Source organism: Sparus aurata, chromosome 5 (assembly GCF_900880675.1).
Source record: "Sparus aurata chromosome 5, fSpaAur1.1, whole genome shotgun sequence".
In the NCBI taxonomy this organism is placed as follows: domain Eukaryota; kingdom Metazoa; phylum Chordata; class Actinopteri; order Spariformes; family Sparidae; genus Sparus; species Sparus aurata.
In genome coordinates this window covers 18,665,742-18,683,950 of record NC_044191.1, presented here as the reverse complement: position 1 = coordinate 18,683,950, position 18,209 = coordinate 18,665,742, and the positions used below count along the sequence as shown (strand labels likewise).

The 18,209-nt window shown below is 39.2% G+C and overlaps 1 protein-coding gene and 1 long non-coding RNA gene across 4 annotated transcripts in view; one reads left to right on the top strand and one right to left on the bottom strand.

Moving 5' to 3' along the window:
• The window catches only part of cfap299 (cilia and flagella associated protein 299), a 97,457-nt gene that overhangs the window by 58,418 nt on the left and 20,830 nt on the right, over window positions 1–18,209 (bottom strand). The gene's annotated exons all lie outside the window — the stretch shown is intronic.
• LOC115582078 (uncharacterized) lies at window positions 8,695–12,538 on the top strand. The gene is made up of 2 exons (XR_003984128.1): window positions 8,695–8,830; window positions 12,380–12,538. It is a non-coding gene; the product is annotated as an uncharacterized LOC115582078 (long non-coding RNA).

Sequence of the window (18,209 nt, the reverse complement as noted above, 5' to 3'; positions counted from 1 at the left end):
TATGAACTGAAACCAACACACACACACACACACACACACACACACACAACCGCTCTAATAGCCCTGCTCACGGCATAATGATGAGTTGTTCCGTGATTACTGTTTACCCTGCTTAAAATAACTTATTAAACAGGTGCAGCATTATCAGAGCCTTATATTTGTGGACACATTCCCAGGCAGACAAAGCCACAGGTGTAAGGCTTTGAAAGGGAAAGTGTACATAGCACAATCAGTTCTTAAGACAGACAAATGAGTGCTGGGGCACGGGCTGGGCACAGCTTAAGCTAAATGTTTGCACTACATTCAATTACTTTTGTTCACTGAGGCAGTATTCAAAGTATTTGTTAAAGGCAGATTCCTACAGAGCATTAGTCGATTCACTGTGTAGCAACACGTAGGGGAGTGGGTCAGTTTTTCTTATGGCAGACACACAGCCATATTTCCAAACTTTAAATAGAAGGATTTTGCAGACAAACCTTGTAATTATTTTGTTTTTGACAAACTATTTGAAGAAGAAATAAAGACGTGACAGTATGACCGAAAATTAATATGCTCTTATATTACCACTCTCTGTCAGGGAGCATGGTGGAGGAAGAAAGCTCAGTCCACCAATTATATCTGCATCCATGTTCCCTCGACAAAATGTGGTATGATTTTACTGGTGGCCAACTGCAGATAATAATTTAGGTGGTCAAACACAAACAAATGAAAGACCTGCAAGAGATTGATATTCCGTTATTCCGGTAATTAAAGGTTGAGCGGACAGAAATAAACACCGCCAAAGAAGGTTATGATTAGGCCTTTGAAGAAGCAGATATGCTTCAGGATGCAGAAAAACTGTGTTTAGGAAACTGAATGAGGCAATATAAGAGATATGCCTATAGAGAGCTGCAATACTGTTCTTTAAAGTTTAGACTTCTATACACACAAAGTGCTCTCAAGTGCTGTAATTGTTTAAGGATGTTCAGATTATACATCGGCATGGCAGAGGATTCAAAACAACTCCAGCCAGCAAGTCCATAAAAACTAAATGCAAAAATTTACAGTTTTTGATAAAAATGGTCATTATGGAAATGATTTATGCAATACATTTACTGATCTGCCATCACAGTGGTTGAGTTTAGGAGAAAAGATTAGTTAGGGTTTGAGAAATATCATGGTTTGGGTTACAGAAAGTACTTGGTTAATGGTTAGGGAATCACGATTGTGGTTAAAATAAGAACATCTTGGTTAAGGATGGGAAAGAACTCTGTCATGGTTAAAAGAAAACCGACATTGGTAGGAAACCAAAGCAATAAATGGTTTCCCACATCACTTTGTTGACCCATCCGTCTACCCCGAGTTCCACTCCAGGAGGTTCTCTGGTTCTGTGATGATATTACCCAGTTTCTGCTGTTGCTTCTGACAGACTACAGTTACAAGTCACATGGCCACTGGCGGGCGTGTTTGGTGAGCGTCAAGTCATGTGAACCAAATGAAGAGTTTCTGGAATTTGGCAACCCAATCAACAGAATAAATGTTAGCTTAGTAAGTTTCTGCAAAAACACGGGTAAGTTACACTTGATGTTTCCTTATGTTGCAACTTTACCTTTGTTTAGATTGAAGATTCTATTTTGGTTTAGGTTCACACACAAAAACCACTTGGTTAGGGTTAGGAAAAAATCATGGCTTAGCTTCAAATTCTTGACTTGGTCGCCACAAACACAGCTGGAAAATAATGTCCCCTTGTGTTCTTAAAAATATTCAGTTCTAATAATACCACCAACATCCTCTTTGCCTCCTGATGTGAAAGGTGGCTAATAAGCACACAGTTTAAACATGACACATATGTCAACCTGGGACGTATCTCTGATTTGCAGAAACCTTAAATGCTAACATTATATCCTGGCGACTGGGCTGGTTTTGGACTGTTGGTTGGACAAAATAAGCAATGTTGAAGACTAGCTTTGGGTTCAAGGAAATTATGATAAGCTTTTATCACACTGTTATTTTCTTTATATTTTTTAAAACAATTTGTTGATAAATTGTGATCTGAAGAATAATCGATAATAAAAATATTTGTTAGTAGCAGCCCTGTTCCTTTATATTGCTGAGATGTCATGATAATGTTACTGATGTGTTTTAATAATGACAGCCTTGTCACAGTTGAGATGGCAAAGTAGTGAGACACTGTTTTACTGGCACAAAGCATCAACTGTCTTTTTTTGTCTTTTGAAATAAAACAAATGGTCTTAGCTTGCAGCTTAGCCTTGCAAAGCTCAGTTGCTTCTTGTCCACTCTTTTTTTTTGATGTCGCATTGCAACAATGCACCTGAAAAAACTAAATAATGTGCTACTTTTTAAATCCATGTAAACTTTTGTGATGGTTACACACATTGTACACACCCATTTGTGGTGGGTTTCAGCCACAAATGTTTGCATGTAGGGTTAGGAAGACAGTTGGGATGGATAGTTGGAAGTACAATGTGTACGAGTCCACAGAAAGTCAACATTTCTATTACAACGGCCACAGTCTTTTCCTAACCATAAAATTGTGGCTTTGGTCGTCTAAACTTAATCAAACCTTCACCACAGAGGTGGTAGAGCAGGAAACACTCATGCATAATTTTTGGAATAGTCATCTGGGTCATTTTGGAAGGTGTTGACAACTTGTTTACACTATGACTACACTTTATATCCTTCCACTTAAGTTTTACAGAATAAACTTCTTCCATCTTTTCTTCTGCTCAAAATCAAAAAGGTAAAAGAATCAAAATTAAGCATGTAAAATAAATACCCTAAATAAAGGGTTAGTGGACCAAGACACAAGCTATTGCACCTGAAACATCCCAAAGGCATGTTATTGTCCTGTCCCTTTAAAAATGTTAAGCCACAGAGCAACATCAATAAGCTAACAAGACAAACGTGTCCTGGTAGTGAAGCCACAATACCCAAAAACCTCAGTTTCAGCTAAACTGAAAGTATGCTGAGTGTCCTTATGTGGGGAACAATGAGGATGTGTGGTGGGAAGAGGAGGAAATCTTACACATACCAAACAGGCCACACAAAATTAACTGAAGTGTGTTTTTAAGAGTGGGAGGGACCCAAAATAAATCTTGAAAGACCTGACTATCATGCTCCTTGTCTGACTCTTATCCAAGTTTAGCCACGCACACAACTCGAGGTTAATTCTTTTGACCTGAGACAAACTCTTTCCACGTTATTAGGCATTTCTGCCGTTGACAGAAGCTTTCAAAGCCTGTTCGTTACAGACCAAACATGTCAGAGAAAGTACCAAGAATGCCAACCATCTCAATGAGGTGGCAGCCTCCTGTTTGGTGGCCGAGATGAGTGACCTGTACACAGAACTGTGAGTATCAATCAGTTTCTTTTAACTAGTGCTCTATAGAGTTACCCTCACCTGAGCATAATGCAACAATTTCAACACTAAACATGTTTTTTTTTTGGGATATTTAAATCAGTATTTACAGCTGACATTTTGTAATGCGTGTATTGTTTAGTGTCCATGTGTGTAGTGTTAGTGTTTAAGTCCAGATCTATGAAATCAACCATTTCAAGTCCAAAATCCTTATCTTTAGTGTGTATTCTCACTTTCTATTTTAATTTCACTGCAATGGTTTTCATAGTAAAAGTTGAATTTTAACATTCATCAAGCATTCTGTAGTGTTGTGATTAAATTGTATAGTTGGGCTATGTATTTAGTTGTGTACAAAATTCACACCTTCATGGCCATTATTTACTCTCATACTAAAACAAAATGAGATGAGAATTGCTTTCTACTAAAAAAAAAATTATGTATTTTGTTTGAAATATCTTTTGATATTTGATTTGTGCTTTTAAAATGTGCACACAACCCAACAGGTTTTATTTCTATTTTTTTTTTGGGGGGGGGGGGGGGCAACACCCTTCTGCAGTTAACTTAGACTAAATTAATTTCTCCACCTGATTGAAATACTAATGTAATGTAACAGTATTTTGGGTGGAACTAACTGTGCTTTTAGTAGATCTTCACACACAAGGAACATGTGACAACAACTGAGAAAAACTGTATGCAAAATGTCCCACTGCAGCGGGTTCCACTGGAGCAGCAGGGGTTAAGCACCTTGCTCAAGGGCACCTTGGTACTAATTAAAAAGTGCCCTTAAAAGGTTGCGCATTGGCTATTCACTTCCCCCACACATTCATTTTTCAGCCTGTGCAAGTTTCCTGGTCACGGGTGTATAGCAAACCTTTAGGCTACTGCTGGAGTTATTCTTCAGCACCTTTTTTATGCAAAGGGTCTGTGTTTATTTACAGAAGTGGTTATTAGTTGTGTTTACTCTGGGCGAAGGTTTAAAACGTTACATGGCTGGATGAACTCACTCTTAACACAGGCTTAAGTTCCAGCAAAAACATTTCCGCAACATTGTCAGGTTCTCAGAATTCAAACCAATCGGTGTTTAGAAATGTTGGTGACTTGTTTATCTTATGAACGGTAAACAGCAAGGTGAAAGCTGTAAATCTAAACATTCAATGCAAATGAAACCTTACAGCTTAAGCTTTAAAACTGGCTCGGAGATGGTAACAGATTTGCTTCAATTCAAATACAGCGGCAGTTTCAAACCATAATCTCTACATATTTTGATTATCAAGTTTCAAAAAAGTATAGGGGGAGATTCATCCAATGTAGTTGCCCATAAATTACCATAAATCCCAAATACATCACTGCAGCTCCATTAGTATATTCAACAATGTGAGCTACTGCAGCATAAGTAGAGTACGTTGTTCACATATGTACCATCTATTTCAAACACATTTAAAGCTATAAATTTGTAGCCAATGTGTCCGTGTTTGTATCTTAAAAGGTACAATTCATCATCAAACACTGTACTGTACTGAAAAAGGCTCATTTAAGTGCTTTCTTTGACATTGTTTCATGCAAAAATTAGATTTTATTTTCTAAGAGAAAGAAAAAAACACTTAACGTTTTAAATGCATGCATACTTCAAGAGTAAACCTACAATGACATCATCCATTGGCAAGCGCGTCATAAGACCTGCGCATTCGGGGCTAAAGCCCCGGATTTTTTGGGAATAGTCCGGATCTCTGTGCCTTAAAAAAAAAACAAAAAAAAAAACGGATTTAAGTCACTGTGCGTTACTATTATTTTTGTCTTTTTCCTTAGTAAAAATATATATCTTTGCTTTCTTCTTGCGTCTCGGGGGGTGACGTCACGTATGCAACAAGTCACATTTTCAGCATGAGGAAAACTCACGTGAAACACCACACAGCGACACAAACACAAACAACAATGGAGGGAGGAGAGATATGCACGTGTTCTAGCTGGAAATACAGTCATTATTTTGAGTTTGTGTCAGCTAAAGATGAGAATATTAAGGTTCGTTGTACACTCTGTGCTGGCGACAAAGTACTATCAAGCTTCAAAAACATGATGTCAAATTCGAAGAAATTCGTAAGTCGTAGCACAGTTAAGTTTACAGAGCAAGTCCCACCAGGTGGTGTTAAGCAGAGAGCTGCGAGCAAAGCCACGGCCTCGACTTCTGCAGGAGGTCCCCCACCACCCAAACAACAAAGCTGGACTTCAGTGCAAACCAAATAGGAAAGGAAAATGAAAATGCTGCCCTTTAACACGGTTGGCTCGCCCTCGTTTGGTGCCATAATAAACAAGATCCCTACTACTATCAATGCCGTGCTTGGTGTTACTGTTGAAAATAAAGTGAGGATTGGCAAAAGGGGTGTCGTCGGCAGCTGCTGAATGTAGCAAATGAAGTAACTTCTAATCTACCTTAGTTACTTAGTTAAAAACAAGTAATCAGTAAAGTAACTAAGTTACTTTTTGATGGAGTAATCAATAATCAGATTACTTTTTCAGGGTAACTATGGCAACACTGCATATTTTGCACTCCGAGCGACACCCCTGTCCATTGGTATAATGGCTACTGTTTCGTTTCGATGCTTTGAGTTTGGCACTGGTGGAGCTGGGGAAGACACCCCAATTGGATTTGACTGAGAAGACACAGGAAGACACACCGTGGCAGTGGCATGTCAAACACAAGCAAACTCTGCTTTATTGTCTACTATACTCTAAATGGGACCATCATTTATACATTGAACATCATGTTGACTTAAAACAAAGAAACAAAGGATTAAGACGATATTCTCAATAGCTGTTTACTGAGTTAATAAGTTAAATGAGAAGTAGGGTCATCTTCTCATATGATTACATAGAATAATACTACTTTTGCAACCACTGGGGTTCAAAAGAAGGCACTTTTACGTTGACTTCACTGTTTAGACCAGAATGTTCTGTACAAGCTAGCTGGTTAGCATGCTCACTTGCATTTGATAACTGTCCAATATAATAAACATACGTCAAACCTTCTGTTCATAACTTTATTTAATGTTTGAATGTTTTCAACAAAAATTCTTACATATTGCACCTTTAGGGGGCAAATACAGGTGAAAAGCTTTCAGATCTGAGTGACAAATTGTAAGAAACAGCAGTCAGAAATAAATGAGGCTCAGTCGAGTGTGTTGAGCGAGCGCAGCTAACGTTCAGTGATAATGGGGTCAAGTGCCACAGAGCTCTCTACCAAACAGCTCACACCTGTGTAACTCAAAAGATGGCTACACTGCAGTGACCACAACACTGAGACACAAAACAGAGCACTTTGCCTCCTTGTAATTTGAAAGTTATTTTACAAACCATTATCGTAAATGTCTCTGTGCGACCTCTTTCTTTAGTATCAGTTTATGATCCGTCAGTTGGCCCTGAGGGGGAAGGAAAAGGGAGGTGGGCTGAACTTGCTCCATGTGGGTTAAGTGGCAGCTCAATGTGTCATGGGAAAGAAAACATGCCCCCTGTGGCTGGCCTGTTTAAGGTATCCTTTCAAAGGTTATCGTCTCTCTTTAATGCCAACATCACAGGCTGGTCTGGCCCCCGAGCTAGTCGCAAACAGGAAGTCTCTGCTAATCCTGGTCTTCCCTAATGACGCAGAGGAATTCTCAATATTCCCATTGTCTTCCCTGCTGCACTTCCTTTAAGCCGTCATCTACACTGTTTGGCTCTGATTCTTTTCAAGAACTATGAACTGGGACAATTAGGATTTTTAAAAAAATCCGTATTTGATGAAACAGGCGACGACTACTTTCACTTTGTTCCCATGTTTGACTAAAAGTGGTCATCGCTGTGGTGTTTCTGCACTTTTGCAAAGATCACCTTGTAATCAAATAAATGTGGGCAACCTTGTGTTTATTTACTCCTTGGATTTTCCACTAATAAAGTTTTTTCTGCGTGCATAGTGCAATTTCAGCTGTCCATCCATTGTGGCTTTAACTGCTCATGCTAAGTCGCCAGTTCTTGTGTTTATTCCAAACAAACCACTTGTGCCGTCACTAAAACATCATTTCCAGTAAATGAGAGGGTTTTTTTTAATCTGAAACAGAACCTTCAGAGTAGTAACTCTACTCTTTCTGCACCTTTGTTTTGTTTTAAATAAACTGCATGAATAATAAAGTGTTGTGTTGTGCCACTTCCTGGTTCGCTCCGAATGCTGATGCACAGATTAAAGCCGAGCCCGTCATGGGTATAGTCCAGTCCAGCTCAGCTCCTATCAGCATTATTCCAAAGCACTCAGGCATGACATCTGCCAAGAGGCCTGCTGCAGGGTTTGGCCTCATCACCAGGAACATGTCCAAGTCAAATATTGTTGCCCTCGCACATTGTGGGGCAGCACCCTGTCACAGCTCCTCTTTAACCAGGAGGTGATGTTTATGACAGCACTCGGAAAATTAATGGCACTGTTTCCAGGAGGAGGAAAAAAAAGAAGTGGGAGGCACAGCGTACCACACACACTCGTGCATTTGGATGTGGTGGTGAGAAGGGGAAGGTGGGGTCAGGGCTATTGGTTTTTTCCCTTTTTTTCCTACATCACAACTTGACCAGCGTGTTATCAGCAGCGCAGATATGTCCGACATGGCGCTTCAGAAAAGTAGGATCAAAGTGGATGACATAAGCCAGCAGAGCCTTCAGAGGAATAAGATAAATGTACAGAGCGGAGTCTTTATCAAAGGCTCGACTGTTTTAAGATCCTGATTAAAGCTTGCAGAGCTCCCCCTCCCCCCTTCCCAGTGGAAATAGGTGTTCAAACATGATTCTGTTTTAGTTGGCCTGCAGCTCTGCTGAGAAGCTCCCCCTTTGGGCTTGCCATGAGACTCCTGCAATTGCCGGCTGTCACACTGCAGCACAAGGAATTCACAGTGTTTTTACTGTGTTTTTCAAACCATGAAATGCACTTCAGTTCAGCCCTGCAAGAGGAAAAGAATAATAGAGAGTGTGATTTTGTTTGATCTCTGCTTTCTGTGGCTCTGAAATAACTAAATAAGGGGCTTGTGGTTTGAGACAACTCGAACATTGTCCTAAGCAATAAGAGTCATGCTACAGGTCTGGTAGTGCAAACATGTTTATCTTTTTCACCCTTTTCCTGCTGTCTGCTGGCTGATATCAGGCAGGTTTCTGCTAAGACAAGATGAGTAGATTTTGTTTTGTTTTTTTGTCATGCGGGAAAAGATAAATGAGGGGAGGTATCCATATAACAACCAGGACACCAGTGTGATATCAGCTGAGCCAGATGGTGGCTGGAAATAGGTCGCTGATAAATACAGTCGAGCTGGAAGTACTGTAAGGGCACACAACTGAAAAAAGACCAGGAGGGCAGGATGGAAGTAAATACCAGCGCTAAGTACTGGGCAGTCCTGGCTGTGGTTTGGAGGTTTATCTACTGAACCAGCCACTTTGGTAGCTAACTAAAGAAAATAGTTGAAGCAGCAGGTGAGTTCTGGCCAGCCACTGTGGTAACTGTGGCCAAATGTTAGTTTGGATATGTGTGGTTGTCATTTGGAGTGGAGACAGAACATTTGTTGTAGTGTGCTCCTGTAATAAACAGTATTATTTAGCGATTTGTGGGACCAGTGGTTTCTGTGCTGAGCAGTTAAGAATGCATTCTTCCTGGATTTTGAGTGATTAGTTTGGGTTTCTTCAGGCAGATGTTTGTTTGTTTTTTTACCTCGGCCAAGGGGGTTATGTTCTCGCCGTGCCCGTTTATTGGTTGGCTGGTTGGTTGGATTGTCAGTAGGATTAAACAAAAACTACTAAAGAGATTTCTACCAAACTTGAATTAAGGGTGGGTCTTGGCCCAGAATAGATCCCATTAACCTTCGGTGTGGATGCAGATAAAGGGGTGGATCCAGGAGTTTTTCTCACTTCCTTTACCTTGCAAGATGTTTTTCAACATTTTCGTTAATTTCACCAGGAATAATGTATGGACCTTCAGCTGTATTTAGGTGGCTGGTATCAATGACAAAGTAAAAATTGATGCATATCCAAATAAAAATCTGAATTATGTTTAATTTGATACTAAAGAACACTTGATTGAATTGGGAGTGTTGGGCCTTGGCAGAGGTATGCACTCTACTAAGTACCATTCTAGTTGTTTTCTATTTTCATGTGTTCAGTCTGATGCTAACATCCAAGTTAGTCTATTTTCTCCAAGCAAAACAATGTTACTGTAGCTGGAAAATGAAGCACGTCCTGTTGGAGGACTCTTCCCAGGAAGGATCTTTCTCATGTTTAGAGCAACATGTAAATAAAAAGGAAGACGCATCTGGTGCCTTGTTAATGACATGGCAGCACAAAATAACGGGAGAGCAAAGTGGAGGGAAATTAGACAACAGTTGAGGTTTCGGGTGCCTTTCCTGACACAAGCCGTGAGTTACCATAGAGTTCTCTACCCATCCAGTACTGCAACATTTCAGAGCTGAACCTGACCCAAGACCCAGTGCTTTTGTTATTTTATTTCTCCATCCAATGCAATGCCAACAAATTGTCTTGTTCCTTTCTCTCCTTACTGCTTTCAACTACATGACACGCAGGAAAGCAAACAACTGACATGGTCAGAGAGAGACAAGGAGACATTTCTTGACACATTATACAGTTTCTGCTGTTTTTGGCTCAGGGCACTCAATCAAAGGAATTACCGAAGGTAAACTTAAGAATTCGGGATCAAGTGGATTAAAGTAATGCAAGAATCCAGCCTACAGGAATCTATCAAATTTCACAGCAGCTGCACACATTAACAAACAAGTGTTTATTTGTTCTTGTTTTACCACCCATCTTTGGTTAAGTGTACTGTGTAATTAATGTGTGATAGTGTCTTCTTCCTTGTTACATGAACAAACAATACAATTATGCCAGTTCTGTTCTCTATGTTTTTCAATTGTTGTGCTCTTTTTGTTAAGAACCAATATTGACATTTTTCTGCCTAGATCTGTTGCTCAGAAAGGTTTAAGTGAATGTGTGTCTAAACTGGCTCACAGTGGCCTTCATGGTCTTTGTCAGCATCTTTGATTTCAACCCAACAGTGACATCTCAGACAAACTACTAGTTTGGGCTAAACTATAATTTTCAACTCATTTTCTTTGGTCTGTGGCCAAACTGTCTCCAAAGTTAATTCGGTAAAAATCAGGGATGCATGATATATATCGGGCTGAGAAATTATCAGTTCCCTAGTAAAAATGTTGTAATAAATGAGATATTAGTGCATCAAATATGCATTTTAGGTGAATGAGATGTATATATTTTGAAATAACATCATGAAAAAATACCATTTGTATGTAAACTAGTACGTGATGCAGGCATTTTCTACACAGAAGTTAAATAAACATTGTGATCGTTGGATGACACACATGACTAGGTTTGCTTAATGAAAACAGGCCCCCCCCAAAAAATCTCCTTTGTTTAATAGCAGGTAGCTCTAAACCAAGTCCTTTGTATTTGTTAATAGACTAAAAACATCTGCATTTCTGTCTTGCAGGAACCTCATACATGTGTTAATATGCATTACAATGACATGAAAATATGCTGAGAATCCTGCCTGTCTATTTTAGAAGCTTGAAAGTTAAACCATGAGCTCAAATCTTAGGCATTTCACTGAGACAGTGTGTAGGAAACAGAGAGACAAGCTAACACTGACCTGATGAGAAACTGTCCATCAACGGCAGCTGGTCTCTCAGGATACAAATTAAAAAAAACACCAAACTCCTGGATTTGATCTTAGATGGCAGAGAGGGACGAGACTGTTTGTGGGCCGAAGACATGATGAGAAGGTACAGGGGCTGAGGCCTGGACGCCTCTGGAAGACATGTGCACTGTTCTAAGCAGGAGAGATGCCGTCCAGTATTTACTCAGGTGGAATAATACACAGCCAAAGCAGTCCAGTGTGTAGTGATAAAACAAAGAAGATTCTGCAGAATGTGCTCCATATGTTGCTAAGAGCGGAGAAGCATTAGCTGAATTCCCAGATTATGTATCAATGTTTTGACCATAAATGGATTCCTTCATCACTCATGGGGCTACCTTGTTAGCCAAAATGATTACCTAGTGAACCTTGGTAGAGCTGAAAGAATATACACATAGCTAAGTGTGAAGGAGGTTGCACACTGAGGCGAGAATTTTCTGAGAGTATTAAACAGACTGATAACTAGAGCTGCAGAATGGCTTCAAGATCTACTTCAGTAGGGTGGTTGTCCAGTTTGATAGATTCCTGTAGGCTGGATGCTCGCATTACTTTAATCCACTTGATCCTGAACAGCAGCCAACATATATTTGGCTACACTGCTTGTCACCTTGTGGAATTATCATCTTTAAAATTTTGTAGTAAAACAGACCTTTTTCTGCATTACATGAATAGTTGAGGTTTACATTTACAAACTGAAGACTCCAGATCAGTTGATGATTTGTGCTCTCATCTGCAGAAGATCAGTCAAAATGTATACTCATACATAAACGTCTCAATAGGTTATTTGAACTTTCCTAGAACAACATGACCCAGTATGAATGCTGGGGAGTACCAGCAACCTGACCTTTGTAGTCCTGTGGCTGATGTTGTGAAACAGTTGCTAGATAGGTTTAGGCACCAGAATTACGTGGTAAGTTTTAGGAAGATCATCTGGGTCTGGGTTGAAATAAGTTCACTACTAAAACAACTTAAGTTATATACAGTTTGTGATCTAAGTTAAGTATGTCACGTAGAGGTTAATTTTTGTCTGCCTTCTTCACACCTGTCATTGTGACTAGTACCACTAGGTGTAGTTGCCGTACAATACACGTAAATATGGGATACAGTAAGCTGCTTGCACAGACAACCTTTACAAATGTAGTTTTGGTGAGGATGGGCAGAATCTGTTATATACAGTATATTCTCTTCTTTAAAATGGATACAGTAGTTACACATTGCTTAAGGATAACTGCACCTGTAGCATCAGTTGAGTCACACAGTTTAAATTGAGACTATGACTAACCCTTGGCTTTCCTCCCTGACAGAAGGCCAGAAAGAAGATGGGTCCAGACACAAACTGGAGAGATCTAATCACTGTTTTGGAGGAGAATCCAAAGGGATGATGTAATCCGGATGGGACGCAGAGGAAATGTAAACAAAGGCAGCGATGTATGACTGCATCAATATATTTTGTTTCTTCAGAATGTGCTTCTGTAAATTAATTTGAAGAATTAGATTAGATAAGATGTTTTTTGTTGTGCACTTTTATCCATAATTGTTGATTTAAAGGTGTTTAAGTGACTATATTTCAGAGTGTAGCAGGTTTATCATAGGACCTGTTATACAAAGTGTTGATTTTGAGCCTAAGGAGTCTAAAAAACACCGCCTGCACATGGCAGGTGCACATTCCTCCAGGGACAAGCCAGAAACCCTTAGGTAGTATTTAACACAGATGTTCAATCCTCCCCAGCATAAAACACGCACAAGCACCCTGTGTCTTCTAATACATGGATGGGAGTTGGAGTAAAAACATGCTAAGGTTCATGAGACCATGAAAAGTGCAAATGAAAGGAATGCAAAAGATATGGCTGTAAATAATGATAGATTACAGCAATGGATGATTTCAGCTTCACAGTATTAAATATGTCGGACAGAGGGAAGACTGTGACCTTGATATGTCAAACGGAAATGTTCAGGCCAAACTGAACTCTGCAAATTATTTCTGACTGCATATTACAGACCTTCAGCTACATTCAAGGTTTTAAAATGACTAAATCCGGATGATTAAATGTCTCAGATGATTTATGAATGACACAGAAAATCTGCTTCCCTTTACCCTACTGCTACCACTATTAATGAATAAGGGTTGTTTATTGATGTGTTCTGTGTTTATTCATTATATTTGTGCAAATGTTTATTTGCCAAAACAGCAGGAAAACTTTACTGTACATTAGCCCTAAGCTAGTGTGAAACAGTACACACCAAGGGTGTATTTGTAAGTATGTTTAAGTTCAGGTCAACTCTATCAATCGATTTATCCACCTTTGACACAATTCAATATGTGCTTTGAAAGGGTTTATTTCCACCACACAATATGACCATAGAGATTAAAAAACGTTGGACTTCAACAGATTTTCCCATTGAACAAAAGCTAAATACCAAATAACTGAAACTCTGCTTCAGTCGCCTACCAAATAGCACTTTGACATATAGTCAATCACAATTTTGGCTTTATAAAGGTGTATAATGTGCATAAAAGATAACAGATTGTAATATACGTTGGAAAATCAGTATTTGGACCTACGTTACTTGAAAACACAGGCCATGATAAGACCCAGGTTGCAGGTTAAGTTGCTCAAGTGGAAAAGTACCACATGAATGTAAGCTCTTGTGTATCTACACTCTTTGTTGCCTGTGATTTAAGACCTATTAATCCAACATAAAGCACAAGGGACCACCTTAATACCAAAAGAAAATAAAGTAATCCCCTCAATAATCTGCCTTCCAATGAATCTTCAACTGTGTCCAAAATAAGAGCTCTTACAGACTGGGGACAAAGAGCAGTCGTAGTTTATCCAGACTCCCAGATGGCCTCCACTTAATATAAGACTTCCTTTGATACCAAGCAGAGGGCTTAATATGATTCCCCATCTTCCCAGTGGCAAATCAAGCTGATGGATGTTTTGATGGTGATGGTCCACAGCTCAAATGTGTTCACAAAGCATTTGGGGAAAAAAAGAAAATCCACCAAATGCATTGAGTAAAAAAAAAAAAAACAATCCCAAGAGATTAGATTAAGTGTATCCGTTTTCATTTGCTCTGAAAATGGTCCAGGGGCCACATTTTTGGGGCAATCTCTCTGGACAATAGCAGCTGTTCACAGGAGGGAGGGGGCAGAAGAAATCATTATAGTGGGACTCAACCAGGCTTTCAGTGGCAGAAGAGTGAGGAGAGCAGTGCCACTTGCCTCCTGAGACACGTCTGGTATATCATGTGATGTTTGATTTCATGCGTAAACAAACCTTTCATCCACCCTGAAATGGCTTCCAAATGGCCCACAGCATGTTCTCACTGGATTTGTCTTTTGCAACTTCAACCCCGACTAATTATGCTTTCATTCAAGGAAACATTGCGTGTCAGAGCTTTGCTATTGATATCAGCTGCATCACTTAGAGGAAACTTTGCCTCAATAATATTGATTCAGATTGTTTTCAGTTTATTATAATTTATCAATTAAGATTGATAAAGAACTCTAAAAAAACATTTGTGCTGTATATAACATGAGAGTGGTTTAATCTGCCTCTTCCCCATTCCTTTACAAATCCCTCAGTGGCAGATATGGTGCACTTAGAGACAGGGCACAGCTGCCATGTTATCTGCCTGGACTAACATAACACATAATGATTTGGCTATCCATTTTCTTTTTATAGACTAAGACCCTAAAACCATGAAATTCACATCTTGTAATTGGCCAAAAGTAATATTTCGCAATTACTCGATAGGGTTTTTCCCTCAAGATCTGCAACTGTGAGAAACTGCAGTCCAAGTATTACAGTTTAAAGCTCACAGGAGAAGTGGTCACATGAATCAGGAGCCAGAATAACAACATCAGGGCTGGTTTTGTGTCATTTATGGTATAATCATGTAGGTTTTTCTGCCTGCATCAAATGAAAATCAAGTCCTTGTACTAAAGAAAGAAAACAGATGCTGATCAGATTCTCAAATATCACAATGGTTGCTTCTCCAGACAAAAAGTCCTTTTTGTCCACTTGATAGATGGTTGCAAACTGCTGGGGCCTTATCCCCACCTCTCCACAACTCTGTGACACCATTCAAGTCAAGGTCATATGATAGCCCTGCAGGACTCTTTCCTTTCTAAAGGCTGTCCACCTTCGTCCTGCTGCTTTGAAACCAAACTTGCCATTGTTATTTTTACTGCCCATGACAAGGACAAAGGAACTGGGCAGCAGGGACACACACACAGCTTGTAATGCAATAGGGCTGGGAATTCCTCTTTAATTTCAATGCTATACTTGATCTCTGGGCTGCATGACTGACCACCTTATTATCTATAGCGACAGGAGCTTATCAATACAGAACTCGCTGGGTCCACAGACCAAAGACAAACACTTCCTTTATGCAGGATGTCCCCTCTGGGCATGAGACACGCAGCGCAGGCCAACCAGCTAAATTCCACAACTGAAAGGGTGGGAGACTGAAAATAATTTCTAAACCATCAAATTAGTCAAACAAAATAGTAGAATTAAAAGAAGGGGAAGAAAACACTTCTTCGGGAGAGTTTTCTCCAGTGTCTTAATTTTAAAAATCAGCATTCATATTGAACAAAATGAAAGTTGAGTCTTGACTTTAAATGAGTTGCAAATCAGTTTCAAAATATTAAGTTAAGTTTAAATTTGTCCACATTGGTCTAAAACTGTCCTTTGGTGAACTACACAAGTGATTATTAATTCTAGTTCAAGTTAAAATATTGGCTGTCACGAATCAAAACCACTATAAATATGCCTACATGTGATTATTCAACATATTTAAAATAACATGCATATGTGTAATACAATGACATAATGCTCTTCTTCGTCAATCTAAAATAAGCTTAATGCTTGAGCTGCTGTAAGTTAACAGATGTCTTTTCTTGTCCTGTATAAAAATAACCTGTATTTATAATTGGAAAACAAGGATAAAGAGGAGGCAAAGGCCGTCGGATTGAATATGTAGATAAATTAGAACGAAGTGATTCACGAACAATGCACAGTAGAATATATATCTGTTAAATACAGTGTTAGCTCTTGCTCACACTGTCACTTAACACTGAAATGCCTCCATGTGTGCACACGCTTACATTATGTAACTGGGACTATTGGCCCTTACCCTCCAGACAAAGCCTTTTTTTTTGTGATCTTTTGTAATCTTCTGTTTTTGTTGACGATTCTCACATATATAACACATGAATGAGTCCTTTTTCTGAGACTACTGTGTTATGTTTCATTAAATTTCCTTTCCTTTACTACTTACACAACAAATGGACTCCTGTGATAGCCCTGCTGCTTGGGAATGAGCTGAGAGCAAACAAATTAATTCCTAGCAACGCACCTGTCAACACAGGTGCTTTGTTTCAATGAAGTACCCTCTTGTTAAAGAGTGAGTGATGGCTTTACCGATGAAATAAGAAACATATTTATTAGCCTCTTCAGGGTTGTGAATATTTACTCTCAGGGTTCATTGTGTTCTTTAGTCATTCAAAATTGATTTGTATCTTAAAAAAAAGAGATTCAACAGACTGAGATTCAAGTTTGATGAAGGTGAAATACATTATCATCATCATTCATCATGTCTGTCATTAAATTACTTTATAGTGCACCCTGCGTAACCATGTTATTCAACTGCTGATGAAATGATACCACCACATGCTATGATTTTAGTAATTAAATGGTAAATGAATGTGGTTTGGTTGGTGGGACACAAATAAAAGTTAACTTTGGGTATATTTATGGTCGTCATGCCATATCAATGTGCCATTTTTATTCACCTTCTTCACTTTAGAGATTTTGGACACTACTAAAGCTTTAAAATGACATCTATTGGGTCCACGAAGCACATGTTTGAGACAACTTTTAATCTAACACATTCACTTCAAATTAAGAATCAAATTCAGGGCGGAAGCTGTATATTATCACCCAAACTTTTAACAACAGAGGACCACTGCATTACGGTGCTACATGTTGAGCCTACCAATGTCAAAGAGCCCAAATTCTCTTCGATGTAGCAGTTTAGTAAAATGTTGCTGCTAGGCATAACAATAAAATCTTGAGAAGTTGTATAAAACCTACATTTTTCTATACAGAATATGATGTCATTGTAGCAGCATCAGTCAAGGCTGAGTCCAGTTGTGAAGCTTACTGTAGCAGTGCAAATTAATCTTATATTAAACATTTTTGTCTATTTATCTTATTTGAAGACAAAATACATTTGGCACATGTATGATAATCATTATTCATACCTCAAAGAAAGATTTCTTATTCCATTGTATTTATCTATTCACTCTTTATGCCAAAAGCCCCACTTAAAGTACTGTGTATATCACTTTTGGCTGAAGAACCCTACAAATGCCATATAAGTGTATGCAGAACTGCTTTTATCTGTGCCCATTCATTAGTTTAACATTAATTTCATATGTTGCAATTCCACATTGATAACATCAGAGCCTCTCAACAAACAACATAAAACAAACAAGGAGCAGGGTGGGTGGTGGCAGCACACCTTCAGTTTCAGATGTGAACCACTCAACAATGGACACCCTCAGGCATCCTGTGCAGGTGTGACCTGGATTTGATAAAAAACTTAACTTCTTACCCAGTGCAAATAAAGCCAAAGCTGCCTAGGTGCAGCTTTTGTTTGTGCGTGACTTTTGGCAGTGAAGCAGCTTTCGCAACAGGGCCGGGGAAGCAAAAACACAATGAAGGCAATGCGCTGAAAGCTTTACAAGTTCAGCTGATCAGAGAGATAGTGGAGGGCTCCTTCTACAGACAAAAAAACTTATGCGAAAACTAGAAGCAAAAATCTGTGAAAGTCATTATTTTAAATTCAAAATAGTCTTCCCAGTATTCCTTTAGCTTCCATCCTAAAGAGAGGGAGACATGAGGGGGTAGGGATCGCTCACAAAGGGAAGACAAGCTCTGTTCATCAAGAGTCATGTCTGCTATCAATCTTTTGTTATGCCATTTGGGGCAGGGCGGAAAAGGCAGAATAACCTGACAAGTGTATTAACTGACAGGTGTAATTTCAACCTGACTTGAAAGGCTGAGCATGACATGAAAGGAGGAGAAAAGAGTGACCCCTCTGATGAATGAGACAGAAGAT